Source organism: Microcebus murinus, chromosome 17 (genome assembly GCF_040939455.1).
Source record: "Microcebus murinus isolate Inina chromosome 17, M.murinus_Inina_mat1.0, whole genome shotgun sequence".
Lineage (NCBI taxonomy): Eukaryota > Metazoa > Chordata > Mammalia > Primates > Cheirogaleidae > Microcebus > Microcebus murinus.
This window is the reverse complement of record NC_134120.1, coordinates 46,010,557-46,025,280: the sequence shown is the minus strand read 5'-3', so window position 1 is coordinate 46,025,280 and position 14,724 is coordinate 46,010,557. Positions and strand designations below refer to the sequence as shown.

The window sequence follows — 14,724 nt, the reverse complement described above, 5'->3', positions numbered from 1 at the left end:
TTTCTATATTATGATTTATATATATAAAGGCAAGAACAAAACACATCGGCAGTGAGTGATTTAACTAAGAATGATGTTTCAACACATTGTTCCCCATGTTACCTCATTGCTTAGGACTACCTTTGACTGTTGTCTCACTGATTCTCAGCTTTCAATTAGTTCTAAAATTCTATTTATTCTACCTATCTTTCCAACTCATTCCATTCTTTCTATTCTCATTGTTGCTGACCTAATTAAATACTCAACCACATTTACCTAGACTATTATAGTATCTTTTTAATTGTTCTCATTTCAGTCTTATCCCCTGATTTAATTTTCATACAATTACAAATTGTCATTGTAAAAGCATAGATCTAAAAATAGCTCTCCTCTCCTATTCCCAGACTTACATTTGTTTTCTGTTGTACATAGAATAAAATGTATACACCTCCTTTTGGCATTCAGACCCATATCTGGTGAGTCCTAAGCCTTTCAACTTTATCTCACACCAATTAAAATCGCTCTGTACACCTTACCCTCCAGCTACATTACACTCCTCTCCTTTCCTGAAATATGCTGTCCTCTTTCTTCTTCCAGTTTTTTGAGCATTTTCTTTGATTAGAATGCCCTACCCCTTTCTTCTTTATCTTACCTATCTTTCCCCCAGAGCCTCCCATTACCTCATTGTTGGAATTATTTTCTGTTTGCTCTGCACTTCCTTGTTCTGTATTCTCGTTTTATTGTGCTCACTATACTTTGCTTAGTGCTGTCTATTACTATGTACATTTCTCTGTTTCTTTCTCTTAAAATTGTGGGTGCTCATATTCATCTGTATATCTTCCACAATGCTCTGACTATAGTAGGCATTCAGTAAATTTTAGTTTTAGTTTGACAGTGAGGACATTGTCAGATATCACAAGATATTATATGATTAATTACAGAATAAATTGTGTAGAGAAACTGTTAGGAGTTGAAATAACAATTAACTTCAGATTAGAATAGTTGAAAGATTTTACTGAGGGAATTTACCTTACAATATTAAGTCATAAAGGTTAATAAAACTGGAAATTGAAGTGTTTAGGAAACAAGAATCTTTTTTTTTTTTTTTTTTGAGACAGAGTCTCACTTTGTTGCCAGGCTAGAGTGAGTGCCGTGGCATCGGCGTAGCTCACAGCAACCTCAAACTCCTGGGCTCAAGTGATCCTCCTGCCTCAGCCTCCGAGTAGCTGGGACTACAGGCATGCACCACCATGCCTGGCTAATTTTTTCTATGTATATTAGTTGGCCAGTTAATTTCTTTTTTATTTATAGTAGAGATGAGGTCTTGCTCTTGCTCAGGCTGGTTTCGAACTCCTGACCTTGAGCAGTCCGCCCGCCTCAGCCTCCCAGAGTGCTAGGATTACAGGCATGAGCCACCACGCCCGGCCGAAATAAGAATCTTTTAAATATTCTGAACGGTTTCATTTTTATTGGGAGTAGCCATAGTATATTCAATAATAATCCTATACAAGGAGAGAACATTTACTTCTGTTTCTTCTATTTCTATTATAACTCTTGCATAAATCTTGAGGATCCCCTTGAAAATTTATAGCAGTGACTCCTCCCACCAGATAAGTAGTGTCAGGTGATATTTTTTAAAAGAAGGAAAAAATGCTTTTGCTCTTCACAAAAGTGGTGTTTCAGTTAAAGCTACATGACTTCTTTATTCCTACTTTAAGATATTTTAGGTAGTTGTGACTGTAGTTTGCCAGATGGAATGTGATTTTAATTGGACACTGAAGAATATCAGAAGATGATATAACCTATATATCAGTTATAATTACAAGTTGGGATGTTTTGAGTTCTGTTTTCATATTAAATTTCTTATTCTTTAAGATGATTTTTTTCTTTCTTGTACTGATCAAGTGATATCAGAAGACAGAAGGAACTATTTTTAGTGTACTTGGAATTAAAAAAATATAAGTAAAACTCTTTGGCCTTCAAACTTACTTTAGAAAACTAGATAGAACATATTATTTTCAGAACCTGATGAACTTAGTATTTTTGGATGAATTATCTAATATAATTAACAAATGTGCTAACATTTCCCACTTTCTTATATGAACTTTATAGTTTATATAACTTAAAGAATCTGTTATCTTGGATTGTAGCATTTCAATTTGTTCTTTCTGATCTTTGTTTTATCTTGCGATTACTTCTTTAGTATACTTGGCTGAACTGTTGACTTTCACATATAGTCCATTTTAATTGTAATTCATTGCATTTTAGTTAGTATAATTCTTAGCTAATTTGAGTTGTTTTCTTTTATTAGAATGTTATTAGAGAGACCTCATCTCTACAAAAAATTAAAAAATTAGTCAGGCATGGTGGTGTGCTATGATTCTAAAGTCACACAGACCTTGCTCAAGTTCCACCTACTTTAGTAATCAGCTACATGATCCTGAATAAGTAAATTCATCTCTGTAAGCCTCATATTCTTCATTTACACACACACACACACACACACACACACACACACACACACACACACACACACACGGTATCCCAAAAGTTGACATAGATAGAGAAAATGGGAAATTGTAGCTAAGTATACCTTTATTTAAGAAATATTCATTATAAAACTTTATAGAAGTTTTTTTTTTTGTTGTTTTTTGTTTTTTTAATTTTTTGAGACAGAGTCTCGCTCTGTTGCCCAGGCTAGAGTGCCATGGCATCAGCCTAGCTCACAGCAACCTCAAACTCCTGGGCTCAAGTGATCCTTCTGCCTCAGCCTCCCCCGAGTGGCTGGGAATATAGGCATGTGCCACCGTGCCCGGCTGATTTTTTCTATATATTTTAAGTTGGCCAATTAACTTCTTTCTATTTATAGTAGAGACAGGGTCTCTCTCCTGACCTTGAGTGATCCTCCTGCCTTGGCCTCCCAGAGTGCTAGGATTACAGGCGTGAGCCACCCCGCCTGGTCAAATTTTACAGAATTTTGTAGGAGGCTACAAAGGGTACTCTGGGTGCTCTGTCACCTAGATTGGAGTGCAGTGGTATGATCACAGTTCACTGTAGCCTCTAACTCCCAAGCTCAAGTGATCCTCCTGGCTTAGCCTTCCAAGTAGCTAGGACTACGGGTGCACACCACCATGATTGACTAATTTTTTAAATTTTTTGTAGAAATGAGTTCTCACTATGTTGCCCAGGCTGCGCTTGAACTCCTGGCCACAAGTAATTCCTCCTGTCTTGCCCTCCCAAAGTGCTGGAATTAACAGGCGTGAGCCACTGTGCCCAGCCATAGATTGTATTTATATATTTTTAGAATGAAGTATTAATGTCATTGTGAATATAATCTAATACCAACACAAATATTTACTTATTTCTATTATTATGTTTAAAAATATACAGAAGTTGCCAAAATTTGCATGTGTATATGTGTAGAGTTTAAGTACCTTTCTGTTCCCTGGTTTTGCATTTTTTGGCAGTGATGAGTTTTCAGCAATGAATCAGTAACATAATAGAGTTAATAATTACTAGATATGCTTTTCTAAAAGAAAAAAATCATTTTCCTGGTCTTCTAAATATGTCTAGATGTCTTATTTTTGAAGCATGTCCTTTAAAATATAGATTTCAAAGGTCTAGATTGGTGTAGATTCTAGATTTCAAAGCTGATCTTGATGTTTTCTCATAGTATGACGACAGTAAGTTAAATAAGACTTTAAGAGAAAAAGTTATAAATCCATTTATTGTCTCTTAGAATTATGGAAGATGTTTTCTCATAGTATGACAATAACTGAAATAAAGACAGGAAGAGAAAAAGTTATAAAACCATTTTTGTCTTTTAGAATGGAAGAGAGTATGTTTTCACTGTGAGACACAGTACTTTGTCATGCTTTATAAAATTTGGGGTATTTTAGAATAGCAGTTACAACATGTTTTAATATTTTAGTTTTTTAAAGAAATCTTAAGAACAATGCTATTTGTGTATTCTGATATTTGATATTTACAGGCATGTTTTCCCCTAGAGTTTAGCCATATCATTGTTTCTTAGTATACAGGTAAAATTTCAGATTTAAATCAAGAGCAGAAATTATTTCTGCTGATAAAACTAAATTTCTTTCGCTAAGTCATTAATCAGTATGTTACTTAGGTACTTTCTGTGAGAATGCTACATTTTTAGTTGCCTTTAAGTTTTTAGATCTCCCTCATAGGCATGAAAATAAATTAGTCAGCAGTATTATCTGCAGAGCTGGCAAAACAGTTGATATTATTTTGGGGTACTGATAACAATATAATAAAGTTACTTTTATAATGTTATTTATAAAATTTTCTTTAATAGAAATTGAATGTGAAAAGTTACAATAAAATATGAATAAACCACCTGGTGTGATATACTTGTTATGTTTTCAGGTTAGTACTAAGATAACTTCACAAGCATTTATTTACTCATTTATTCCCACAAAAAGACACATGCTAAATGTTACTGAATATGTGAGCAGCTGATAGTTTTCCCTTTATAAGATTATGATACCTTTATTTGACTTTTTAAATTCCAGAATATGATCTGTAAACAAGACTATGTTGAATATAGTAAGATTTGATAATTTGTACCATACTTAGGTGTTTCATGTTTTTCTTCCCTTATAATTCTGAACATGCTGAGTGCTATATACAAAAAATAGCCAAGAGTCTGTTAAATAATAGTATACTTAAAGTGTGTCCATTTTCTCTAATGTATGCTCATGTATCTACTCTCAAACACTGTGTGCCTTGTAATACATCAGTGTTTACTGTGACTGAGATGAGCAAGAATGTGAATGAAGTGATAAGGTTTTCATCTATCTGTCTGTCTGTCTGTCTGTCTCTCTCTCATTTTGTCCACATTCTTTTAGGGGATAACTTTGACTTTAAAATAGAGGAGTGGTCAGAAATTGAGGATTTTGTGAACATCTGGGTTTTTAAATCACTGCTTGCCTTCAGTAATTTTCATTAATTGCTGAAATGTTTCTCTCTATTAAAGAACATTAAATTATCTATAGTTTTGTAATCATTAAGGAAATTAGGTGGATGTTGGAGCACTTGTCATTTCCCCCTTTTTCAGTTTCTTCTCGTGGAGAGAGACTTGTGTGTATATTTTTTGTGAAGGACAAAGACAGTGTAGAGAGTCATAGTGTGTTATTAGAAAGAGTTCTTCCTTTTACAGCTGAGGAAACAAGGATGGAGAGGTCATGTATTTCATGAGTAAAAAATAGTGATGCTCGGCATTTCTTTTTGAAGATTAAAAACCTTTGGTTTAGGATCAGAAGAAGTAGATACTTAATGTTTTAAGTCTCTCTGCAAGATATCCTACAGTATCATCTTTTTCACCTTACCTGCTAACATTCAGGTAAACAGTGATGAAATTAAAGGCGAATTCTATGGAAGATAGTGACTAAACTTTTCTAAAGTGTTATTTTATATATTATAGTTTTCTTTAATTTAAAACAAACACATGTCCCATGTGAACCACACTGTAGCATTCCCATTATGTTTTCAGGTGGATTTTAGATGACATTCCTAGATATTTTCTTCCTTTGAAGGGTATTTATTTTTTTTTTGTTATTATGAAGCATAGTCTTCATTTCATTACCATTTCTTTTCTGAAGAATAAGAAATTTAATACCAAGAGACCACAAATAAGCAAAATTATTTTATTTGAAATCCTTGTCATCCACACATTTTTCATAAAGCTTTTTATAAACATCTTTAACCACTGTAGCTCTTCGAAGTAGAATTAACAGTTAACAAATTACTTTATTTTAACCACAGTCTGAATAATTTAAATACGTTGAAATTAGTTGACATGTGAGTGATATTCATAAATGAAAACGTTGGCTGTCCTGTAGTAATCAATGCATAGCTACAGCTGGTTGAAGGGGACCAAATCCATTGAAGAGGCGATTTGGTTCCATTTTACCAGCTCTAGCAAAGCATTGTAGTGCTGCTAGGTGGAGATCCAAAACAGTTAAATGCTTTTCATTTATAAAGTTACAGTCACAGACCTTCTACAAGTGTTAGAAATTCTCTTATCAGTGTTTCAGTTACTGAGTGTAAAATTTTCTATTTTGAACACACTTTTCTTTTTCCAAGTTTGACAGTTTAGAAGTCTTTTCCTTTTGATACATTAATGCATTAAGGAATTATCAATGTATACCTTTGTTTTTAACATCTTAATTCTTAAATGTAGACAATAAGCCGTTTTAAAACCAATGACATTTAAAGAAACAAATAGACCTTGATGTGTTTCAGAGTAGTATTTTCTATTATCTCTAGGCAGTAAACCAAATCACTTAAGTAGTTAAGCTAATAGGTTTGGGAAGAGTACTGTTAGTCACACCTTTCTACCACCACTGCTTATTATTATTATTTTTTTTAGTATTATAGCAGAGGACTAATAGCAAATTGTTGACAAGAGGATGAAGGAATATGAGTGGACTTAAGAAAGTACCTCTGCCCTTTGGTTTATAAATAGATCACACGTGTAGTCAGTGTATTGGTTGAACTTGTGTTGAAAGGAGCTCTCATGCATGCCAGCTTTTCTTTGCTTTTTGCTTATGTAGTGTTACTAATCATAGATTAGTAATTTAACCCCTTTAAAAGTCTATTTCCTTGACTAAATTTTCTGTCATTTTGAGTATAGATTGCCTAGTTAATTCTCATTATAGGCTTATTAATGCATTGACTTGTGGTGCCTAGCTGCAATCCATGAATTTGAGTATTAAAATCTACCATGCAAGTATAATAATACTTTAAAAAATGATCAGTAAATTTTTGTTATGTGGTTTCACTATTGATTTAATATCAGGGAAGGGATGTCTTCTGAAATATATATTTGCATAAAGTAAAAGTTTGATAAATTATAGTTTGCTTATAAGGTATGTGCTCAGTGAAATATAGAGTTAAGAAATATTCTTTATAGTTACTGTTTTAAAGTATACTGCGAGGTCAACACTAATTCAGGCAATATGCAGACAATTCTTACATTAAGAATATTCTGTATCTGTTGGTTGGTAAGGATCATGCTGCTGGTGAAATTAATGTAACTATAATTCTTTCCATAATTTATTCTAATAGAAGTGAAACAGGTGTTAAACTGCCTGAACTTAAGTGCTGAAGATAGCAATAACACTGACTTCTATTTTTACTGGGTATATGGGAGCTGTTTAGCAGATCCAGTTGCTCAAGTGTGCTTTTGGATGGCAGTTCAGTTTCATACACTGGCCATATCGGGGCAAGGAGAGGCCATGGGAGAAAAATAGTACAGCATTTGATAATGTCAGCATCTGTTATCCCTGTCAGGGAGACAGTTGAAATGTTTGAGTTACACCAGTGTCAGCAGATGCCCAGAGTTTAACGTGTACTCAGTTAAAAATGAACAGCTGATCTAAGTGATGAATGTGACATTTTATAGTGATTGAAAATACTCTTAGATGTGTTAAGTTAAACTTGTGACCACCAGAATCAGTATATAATTTTACTTTTTTAAATGAATAGCCTATCATTTTATTTTCTAAGGATTATATATTTTTATTACAGCAAAGAGATTCTTAGTTATTGGAATGCTTAAGAAAAATTATTTTAAAAACTTCTACTTATAACCAATATAATTGTTCATTATAAAACATGAGTAGTTTTATAGAAGAACCTCTACTTTTTGAGGTATATATTTTCAGTTTTTGATATTTAGGACATGGACAGGTAAACTTACCAAATGGAACATGAAGCAGTGCCATTCTGTTTTGTGGATGATCAAAAGGGCTATGCTTAAGTGAATTAAACTTTGAAGTGAATTTTTCTTTGAAATGTAGAATTTTAAAATCATGTGCTCTTTATAATTTCCAGTAAACATGCACTAACATACATATATGCTACCATATTAAAGTCATTCTCTCATTCTTTATAATGTGATAAAATGAAAATCATCTATTAACTATCTTATTAAACAGAGAAAATTAACTATAGTTAAAATTACAGTCATTTCTATTCCGTTTCTGACAGAAAAAATTTTAAAGTATTATACTTTCTATACATTTGTAAATATTTCAGTTGAATAATACTTTTAGTAAGAAATGATTAGAATATATGAATATTAGTATTTATTGTTTCTTTGTCATATAGTAGCTTAAAATATGTACTGCTTATAAATTGTTGCCAAGAGCTCTATTATTTATAATCTTTTATAAAAATATACAAAACAAACTGCATAAAATAAAAAGCATTTTGATATCTCTAACATGCTATAAACAGTGGATCTATCCTGTTTATAAAATTTGAATTGCAATTGCATATACCAATAAAAACTTTATAAAGTCTATCTGTATAACTTGGTTCTTGACTATAGTGTTTTCTTTTCATATACACCCTTTGGAGAAAGTAAATTCAAAGATAATATAGATAATAAATTAATTTCTTTTAAATATTTGGCAATCTATTACCAATATACCTTCTTGACTTTAGAGCTATGACCCAGAATTGTGTTACTTAAATCTTAAGTAACATGCTTCAATCTTACATTTTAATTAATTTTAAGTACTAACTTCACATTTAAAATGGAGATTGGGACCTGGTTAACTTGAGAAGGACAAGCTTCTTCCATCTTTTTTTTTAACAGTAGAATTTACTTGGAAGGTAGTCTTTTAGAAATTTCTGACTATGTCTGTAGCTGTCAGAAAAAGAAAACCTAAAACAAAACTTTTGGTTCAGAAATACCTCTAATATTAATAGATTATATTCAAGCTGTTCACATTTATTGAAGAAAGAGTAAAAAAGAAAAATAAATAACTAATAAAATAAAAATGAAAAAATATTAAAAATGATATTAATAGATTATAAATTTATCAAAATATGGAAATAGTTATAATGTGAATAAAATTAGCTTTTGTTTGCTTTTTCTTAACAAATCAGCTCTACTTATATGATTTACTTAAGATCAAATTGTGGAGACATAAAATAGATTATATGTATCCCTCATTGTTTTGAGCCAGTAATAACTATTTTCCCTTTGGTACTCAAATTTTCATCATGTAGTAAGAATACTTAATTTAAAAAGTAAGTGTAGTATGTTTTAAACTTAAATGATTTAAAAGGAGTTGCAGGATAATTTGAAATCTCCTTCTACTGTAGAACTTCTTTTTCTTCACAAAATAAAAACCTTAGGGATATTTAATTTCCCTTTATAAGTAGTAGGTACATTTTTTGGGTGTTAATATTGCCAGAGGTCATCTATTTGTTACTAGGTTAATTTACCATGTGAAGGTCATTCATGTAGAAAGAAGCAAGGGCTTCTTTCAGCTGCAGTTTAATTCTCTCTTGGAGGTTTATTGCCTACCAAAAATACATACTTCTTTACATTCCATAGCATTGTATGTTCATATGGGTACATAAAGAAGTATGTACTCTGAGTAGGTATTATAAATTATTAGCTGTAAAAACATGAAATATTTTATTTTCCCATTTGTTAGTAAAACATTCAGCTTACCAATATAGAGCAATAGTAGATCATTTGCAGAGACTATTTTAATCAGTGACTATACTTTATAACAAGTTTACCTGAAACATGGCATTAATGCCATTTATGGTTCCTTGTTCTTGGTGGACATAGATATTTGTAAACATTTGACCAATTATCTGTTGAGGTTTGTCCAGATTTGGTTCTTTTTGCAAGTGATTCAAAGAATCAGTGGAGTTTTACAGTGTATTTCAGAAACTGGTAAAATCAGCTTAGTATTTCTTCATTATCTTCAGAGCGAATTTCTTCTTTTTTATAGCTTGCTACTAGGTCCTGCAAGTAGATATAGTAATCAGTTCAAATTCTTTTTACAAACTAGATATCTTATTCAAAACTTCACTAATTAACCAAGTTAATTGACTTCTGATATTGACTCTAAAGTTGAGACAAGGAGAAAAACCAGGATGAAGGTGAGTGAAGTGAATTTTTAAAGATGATGAATTTTTTTAGTTTTTCATAAGTTCACAGATAAGAACTCATGATCATTTGAGAATTTATTTGTTGTTTCTGTGTCTTTATTAGTTCCTTACTTGAATCTTGCACTTTGCTGCTTCTGTTTAGGTTGAATACAAATTCAGATAGATGTAGAAATATTTAATTTTGGTTAAGTTTAGTTGTTTTGATTTATCTTTTTTTAGTATAAAAGATAACTACCAGAAAAGTCAACTTTTTAAAAGTAAAGTGTTCCTTACAAGAACTGAAAGGTTTTAGCCTATGAGCACCTGGGTGTTAGCTTGATCATTTAGCATGAAAACAAATTATAGTTGGTGAGTAGCCTTGAATTAGTATGGTGTTAAAAGGTTAATTTAAAAGAAAACTACAAGAAATTTTCAGATTTGGCAAAGGAAAAAAAGGAGAGAGATAGTAGAATTTCTGCAGTCTGTGACAAAAAGCTAGTGCAGCTCATAGAGAGCAAATCAGAATGTAGCAGTAGATAGAGCAGTACTACAGCAGTTTCAGCAATGCAGCATTAGAATTACACCATGCATATTCTGATTTATTTTTGTGGCCAATTAATAGTAACCATTAAAAAGTATTTAATGATCTACCAAGTTTCTTGGTTGACCAAACCTTGAAGTAGACAGTTAACTGTTCTTAAAAGGTAATGTACTTTGGGAGCAAGATGTGATTTACCAGGGATGCAAAATTCATCATTTAATCTGAAACAATAACGATTAAATCTTTAATAATGTAAATCATAGTAGTGTATTTTTACATTTTTGAGATCAAGAGTTATCTGCCATATTTGAACAGCATTCCTTTTTATACTACATAAGCTCTCAACTTGAATTGTGAAATCAGGCTATGTCTAGATAGAATTTAACAGTAAGAACATATATTGAGTCAATAATAGGTAAGCATGCAGAAAGTCATAAGCATCCTTAAAATACAGGCTGTGTGGTGCTCTGTTACCTGTAAGCTTAGTGTTATGCAGCATTTGCAGCAGGAAGGAAGGTAATGACCTAGAGAATCACATCAGCAGCAGCCATCTCATCTTGATTGTTCGCTCATTCTATTCGCTGATTCAGCACTTCTTTCTTGAGCCAGTGAAGTAAGGGGGAATGTATCAGTGAACACAGAACCTCACCTTTTAAGATAAATTTGAAAAACAAACAGAGCAAACACAAAACAAATAAGCTTACTTTTACCTCTCCCTCCCCTTTTCCTTTTTAAAAAAACCCCTATAATAAGATTGAATCTGTGTTGGCCATTTTATTTGGAATGTCACATACCAGTATTGCACAGATATGTAGGAAAAGTTAAGCAACTAAGGAAGGTTGCTACAACAGCCAAGAAAATGAACCTAGCTCATTTGCCAGATGAAATGCTTCGGAAGAGGAGAGGGGGAAAGTTGCAGAGTAAGTTAATTTTATAATCTAAAAAAGACAAAAAAACAAAACCCAAAACACTTTACTCCCCCCAAGTAACTGTAAACATTCAACCTGCTTTTCTTTGCCCATCAGAATACATTGGTTTCTTCTGACTTCTCAGGAAATACTCTGCATCTTTCTTGCTTTGAGATTTTTTTTGGTTTTTAGTTTTCAGGATTAAATGGTGAAGCTACCTGGTCATATCCAGAGGTCAAGTCTGCAAGCGAGGTCAGGACTTCCACATGGTCACTACAGAGACTAACTTATATTCTTCCCTCAGTGACCCACAGGCTAAACTGTTACAGCTTTATAGGCGGCTAAGCATTTGAAACATGCACTCCCAGGCAAACAGGCTCTCTTGTGCCTCTCTCTTCCCTGACCATATTTAGTCAACCATAGCAAAAAATAGTCTCTCAGCTGTCGATTGTCGATCCCAAAGCTGAGGAAGCCTCAATCTTGCTTTCTGCCTATTGATTGTTCATCCTGCGGTCCAAACACTGCTTTGCCATTTGTCCTGCCCCCCCTTTTTTTTTTTGTTAAGCACTGCCAAATAAAGCGCTCTCTCATGTTTCCACTTACATTTCCCAGATTTTCACTGAGCTTGCGCTGAGACTAGGAAAGCCTGATGCGCTGTCACTATACTTAGAAGCACTGCAGAGAAAAAAGGAAAGAGGAAAAAAATTACCCTGGCTAGTAGCAAGACAGTTTTTAGACAGATACGGAACAAGTAAAGTACCTCTGCTGCCAAAATACAATTTATAAGCTGATTTTTTTGTTGGTAAAAATATCTTGTGTATGGTGCCAAAGGCCTGAAGGGGTTTTGTAGGGTTATCTTTAGATTAGTTGTGGCTATACATGCTTTTTTAATTTATTGAATAGTATTTGAATAGAAAATATATAGAAATAGTGGAACCTAGGTATTGATTGTGGAGAAAGATCATTGAGGAAGAAGAGAGTAGTATGTAAATGAAACCCTGGAAATGCTACTTAAGACTTTTAATTCAGTGTCAGCTTAAATTTTTTATAGTGCTTAGGTGATAAATAGGGTCCAGTATGCTTTTGAGTAATTATGTGCTTTTATATTGAAATTATACATGTAGGAAGTATTAAAGTACATTTTATTATGAATTAAATTCTACTTTATATTCAAATGCATGGTCTTTTTTCTTCCCTTCTATATTGCCCTGGCTCTCTAATGTTCTGAGGTAACCTTTAGGTATGCTCATTGCACACTTTACCACAGACTAAAGTTGTCATTGATGTGTCTGTAATTTTGCTACAGAGTGCATGTCTCAGGAAAAACATTTTTGTTCTAAATTTTAATAGCATATTCCCAATACATTTTGATATTGAAATTTATTTTTCTAACCAAGAGGGAAAAATATTAAAACATCATATCCAGCAAACCTCTGGAGATATAATTTAAGATCTCACAAACCTAAAAATGCCCAAGAGAAACCAACTATACCTTGTTCTTAATTCAACTATATCCTCTTAAGTATTGATTCAAGAAAAACCATTTGTAAGTTCGTTCTCCCACGGGAAATTTATCCTTGGCGTTCTTTTTGTCTTCAGTGTTTAATATCATAGCAGTTTAATTATTTTTAATGGCTAGATATTTTGCAATTTTAAAGAGCCAGCTTTCTTAGGTAATGAAATAATTTTACACATATTATGAGAAGATGACATGTCTCAGAGTGTAAAATAGGTTAATTTTCAATTTTCTTAATTAGCCCATTTTTGTTAACCATTTTGTGGCAGTGAAAGTATTTATTTTTTAGCAGACACTTATATGTATGCTCTTGGCATTCTTCTAAACCCTTTATAAATATTAACTCATTTAATTTTCATGACAACTCTGAGGTAGGATTTGTGATTCTTCTCACATTTTGCAGATGAGGAAACTGAGGCATAGAAGTTAAGTAATCTGCTCAAGTCACTAGCCATTCTGGCTAGAGCTAGAATTTGAACTCAGGTAATTTGAATTCAAAGAAGGAGCTCTTTTCCAGAATGCCATGCTGCTGCTCTGGTTTGTATAATAATAGTGAGATAAGTTAGGGAATTACTACTCTTGGAGCTCAATGGTACACCAAAAATACATGTTGCTAATGCCCTTGCCTCAGTTTATTCAGAAAGATGATTGCTCAATTGATTGTTTCTTCTTTTCATTCAATAAAACTTTGAGCTCCATGTACTAGGTATACAAAATATTATATATCTTTTTGAACAAAATGTGTTGCAGTGTGTAGTAACCTGCTTTTAGCATGCCCAAAAGAACTTCTACTTGTGATTGATCAACTTTCTTAACAAGTTTCTTTATGAATGCTGACCAATCTGCTTTACCTATTATTTGAGAGATTGTTTATTAATTTAGCAAGCATTTATTGAACTCCTAATACGTGTTAGAGTGCTATTCTAATGTCTTTTTAGATTAGGTAATAATAATGTGTAAAGTCTCCAATAGTTTAGCTATTAGGGTTTGTTTGGGAAAATGTTGCCTGCCTTTTAAGAAGGATTGCAAAGCATGGCAGGCCCTACATATTGACCCAGTGCCATTTGAATACTACATACCAAAGTAGACAGCTGCTTGTCCTCTCTACTTCTTAGAACTCATTTGTTCATCATTCAGCAAACGTTTGAGTACTATCATGTGCCAGGGATTATGCTAGGCACCATTATTAGTTGTTCTGCAACTTAATGCTTCTTTGGCACTATTCACAAATGCCCGCTTAACTGGTAGTAAGATCTTATCTTTAAAACATCCATGTCCTTAACCTTTTGGAAAACAACCAGATTGAGAAATAAAGAAGAGTATTTGAGCATTAGGGAATCTATCTCCAAATCTCATATACTATGCTCCATAGGTGAGACTATTGCCTTGATAAAATTGATTTCTTGAGCCAGTAACACCTGTATCCCAGTAACTTTGTGAACCTCAGTGCCTGCAGTTGCAGCCTAACAGTGTGCTTAATTAACTAAACTGCTGAAGGGAACAGCCTGCTGCTGGCCTTTGTGGTTATATTTTGTGTTCCTAAGATGGCCTGCCCTGTGGAAAGAAATGAGATAGTCTGCTCTGGGGCTGCTGCTGTTGCCATGAGGGTGAGGGGACTTGGGACTCTTTTGCTTAACTTTCCCTTAGCTCACCTTGCAGGCTAGGCCCAAAGATGGCCTCTTTTCTTGAGGCCTTTTGTTTATTTTTTTGAGGGGACTGGCAATTTCTGATTAAAATGAGACGGTTATAGGTCTCTGTTAAATGTAATCCACTCCACATCTCCAGTTAGGAGAATTCCAAATAATTTGTGTAAATACTTCCCTCTCAAGGAGATGGAGCATAACTTCCCACTC

General features: G+C 33.1%; 1 protein-coding gene and 1 long non-coding RNA gene across 3 annotated transcripts in view; one reads left to right on the top strand and one right to left on the bottom strand.

The window, feature by feature from the left end:
* The window catches only part of MIB1 (MIB E3 ubiquitin protein ligase 1), a 142,627-nt gene that overhangs the window by 89,848 nt on the left and 38,055 nt on the right, over window positions 1-14,724 (top strand). The gene's annotated exons all lie outside the window — the stretch shown is intronic.
* LOC105860976 (uncharacterized) lies at window positions 9,226-11,827 on the bottom strand. Of its 2 annotated transcripts, none has more exons than XR_001149300.3 (3): window positions 11,574-11,827; window positions 10,922-11,096; window positions 9,226-9,781 (listed from the first exon to the last, which is right to left on the bottom strand). It is a non-coding gene; the product is annotated as an uncharacterized LOC105860976 (long non-coding RNA). The 2 variants fall into 2 exon arrangements; XR_001149301.3 differs by having other exon boundaries at window positions 10,922-11,046; window positions 11,574-11,824.